The sequence below is a fragment of the Condylura cristata genome, unplaced genomic scaffold, assembly GCF_000260355.1.
Source record: "Condylura cristata isolate star-nosed mole 26May11 unplaced genomic scaffold, ConCri1.0 scaffold00067, whole genome shotgun sequence".
NCBI classification, from domain to species: domain Eukaryota; kingdom Metazoa; phylum Chordata; class Mammalia; order Eulipotyphla; family Talpidae; genus Condylura; species Condylura cristata.
Window position 1 is genome coordinate 23073 of NW_004567168.1, and position 3656 is coordinate 26728.

Here is a 3656-nt window from a genome sequence, read left to right on the forward strand (position 1 = left end):
AGATCTTAAGAATTTAAAGTGGGGATAAAGATGACAAAGTAAATCCCCTATAGATAATTAAAAGCAGAGAATTGATTGCTAGCAGTTCCGTCCTAAGGAATTGGAAAGGATCCTTCCAGGCCGACGGAAATGACACGGACAAGAACTCAAGCATGTATGGCCACAACTAACAACAGAGACACACATCACACTCTTATGTTTGTAGATTTGTCTTAACTTATTTAACAGATACGATTGCTTAATTTTTTGTATTATAAAGTTTTATTTGGCTTCAATGTATTTTGGATTAATATATATATATATAATCATCATAAAATTAGGGTGGTTAAATGAACTATATTGCTTTAAGTTTCCTATATTTTATGGGATATAGTGTCAGTTGATCGTGAAAAATTAAAGAAATGGATTTAAATACAACAATAAAAATATAGAAATAAATATATCTAAAGCCACATGTAGAATTAATCTCACAGGAAAAAATATTTGCTTGAATCAAAGAAAGGTAAAAAAACAATAGAATAAAAAAGATTAGAGCATTAAAAAAAAAGAATGGAAAAGATGTGGACAATTAAAAAATAAATATCAAACTGATAAATTGAAATCTGACAATATCAAAAATCACTTTAAAAATAAATGAACTAAAATTCCAATCAAGAGCCTGGGACTCTCAGGCTGGATGATACGGAAGCAGACATATCTAGAAAGACTTTCCTTAAGTTAAACGTTAGAGGGTGACAGGCGAGCCAGGGAACTAGAGCGCAGGAGCAACCTTGACTCTCACTGCAGGAGGAGGCAGGAAGAGTCTGAGGGGTGCAGAGAGCAGGGCCCTGTCCCTTTACACAGGCCAGGAGAGACAGGACGCCAGGCCTGGACCCCTGGTCTGGGGGGGAGGGGCTACGCCCAGGCTCTAAAGGGGGGTGTGCTCACCCTGGGCAGGAGGGTCCACCCTGAACCTCTATGATGTGTGGACACCTGGAATGGGCCAGTCTACACTGCTGGGCTGTATTTTAAGTAGACCTCATTTTTAAAAATAGTCTGCAATGTATGGAATGTAACTGAGTACAGAGTCCCTGTGTCTCCCCCACTCACTGTCCCTGTTGCTAATATCTTACATCACTGTTTTATTTGTGCAGCTGATGAAGCAAGGATGAGCATTATTACTAAACTCTGTTTTATTGAGTGCTGTGGTTTTCCCTTTCCTGTCCTGACCCCACGTTTAGACCTGACTGTCTCCTGAGGCTGCTCTGGTTGAGTTGGGCTCTCAGCCTCTCCTGGGTCTCCCTGGTCTTCACATTTAGGGGTCCTGCCCAGGTGTAGGGTAGAGGGGCCTCGGATTGAGGTTGGGGGGCTGGAGGATGGAGTGGGGAAGAGACCACACATTGGGGCCATCTCAGCACACACCCTGGGGATCCCCTGACCTAACCCTCCCTGATGGGGCTCCCCTTCCACACCCGGTTGAGGCCAGGTCCCCACTGCCTCCCTGGAAAGTACTTTCCTTCCTGTGTCCACACTTCACCACTGCAGTGGAGTGGGATGGAATGACTGTGTGGGGCCCACGGGTAGGGGGTGCCCCCCTCTAAACACCTGTGTGTAGGTATTTTGTAAAAATAAATTTTATAATGAGTTGGGTAAACAGCTAAGAAGTAACCAGCAGGTCTGAGGATGAGAGTGTATTTCACTATATGAGAAATTGATGATATTTTCCATAGTGACATGCTATTTTCTATTCTTGCCAGCAGTGATTGGGGGCCCTTGTTGCTCCCCATCCAGGTTGGCAACTGGTTTCCCACAAGGTCAGAGGCAGGAGGGGCAGGGACTCCTGGGGCTGCTCAGACACCCTGAGCAGTGACGCTGCAGAGAGGGGGGCTCTGAGAGGAGCCAGGGACAGAGGGTCAGACAAACCCCAGTGTGAGGAAGGGGAGTGTGTGTGTGCTTGTGTGAGTGTGAGAGAGAGAGAAATAGGAGACACAGGTACACAACATAGTCCCCGCATAAATGAACTTAAATCCTAAAAATAGATCAAACAACTCCGTGTCAAAAGTCCCACCAAGGAGCTATTTTGAGCAGGGCTTGAGAGAGCAGCGGCTCAGAGGCCAGGAGGAAGTTTAGAGACAGTTGGGCTGAGCTGTAGGGAGTGGGCAGGACCCCCTGGGGCCCCTGCTGGGATGTGGTAGCACCTCACCCCTGACAGCTTCCCCTGACCCCCCCCTCAGCCTCCACCCCAGCCCCAATGTTCACTTCAAGCTCATTTTCTTTGGTGTCTTTGCAAACCCCACTGTCCTCAGAGTTAGGGAGCTCCAGCCTGACACCCCTCCGTGTCAGGGGTCAGGGGAGGTCACTCCCTCCATGGGTGTCAGCTACTCTCTAGAGCAGAGCTCAGGGGGACTCACAGGATGGAGGGGGGAGCCTGTGCCCTGCTGGCCTGGCCCACGGTCAGGAGGAGCCCAGGTCACCGGGTCACTGGGCTGAGCCTTTGTCTAAGGAAGGAGGGAGAGATGGAGCAGGGCCCCCCTCAGCTCCTGAGGGAGGGGTAACATGACAGTGGGGGAAATTATGTTTCTTTCTCATTTTCTCATCATCACAATCCACTGGACACACCTAGGGTGAGGTTGGTCCTCAGTGCCAGGCGCCCACTCCCTGCCCAGGCAGCCCTGTGTTAAGTCTGATCAGGAAATCCCACCTGGTGTTGCTCTGTGATGGGGGGAGACGGAGTGGGAGAGGGGAGGTGATGACAGAGGCTGGGCCCCAAAACTTCTATAGAAATGACTCATTTCTGGCCTCTGTTCACAGAATAAAGACACTTTTACATACGAGCCCTTGAAACACCTGAAATCTGTTTCATAGCAGTCGAAACCCGATAAAATACCTGGGTGTTTGCCTTGTGTTGGTGAAATGTCCTAACCCACCACCACCAGAAACAAGAGTCCTCCGGAGCTGCTCCCTGTGTGACTGCGTTGCTGTCCCTGCAGGGCCGCCACAGGTGTTGTGGGCCCCACCCCACTGCAGACCAAAGCCATCAGGACACAGGAAACTACAAATCCCGTCATCACTGAGGGGGTGCTGGGAACTGAGGGGGAGCTAAGCAGCCAAGTTTTTTTAAACCAGACACGGACATGTGGGTATTCCACACCCCCCACCCCCCAACCGCCCTTCCTGCCCCTTCTGGCTCTTAGCTCTCCCCCCCCTCAGGCTCTCAGCAGCCTTTGGGATTCCAGGTCAGTGGAACTGGCAGGACGCATGGCCAAGTTATCTCTCTCTCTTTCTCCCTGAGTTATTCCTTTCCTCATTTCCCCTACGTTTGTAAGTAAACCCTTGATCAACCTTTGATCAACCTTTCTGTGTGCCTGCAGTTGGGTATTATTATCAGCCACTTTAAGCGCACAGAGCACTCACAGTCAGGCACCCCATTTCCTGTCGGGGCTTCCTGTAACAATTTGACTGCTGAGCTGCTGTTTTGGGAGCAGCCGGCCAGGCGCTGTGCTGGGGCATCTCGCAGCTCATGGAGCCTCCTGTTGTATCTCCTGATGGAGGGAAAGAACAGAAGTCAAGCCCCTTAGTGCCTTACTACAAGCAGAAGAGCCAAGCAGGCATCAGCCTCCTGTGTCAGACTGCTGTCGGGAGGGTCAGAAGCACAGACCTGCGGGTAAAGACACAGA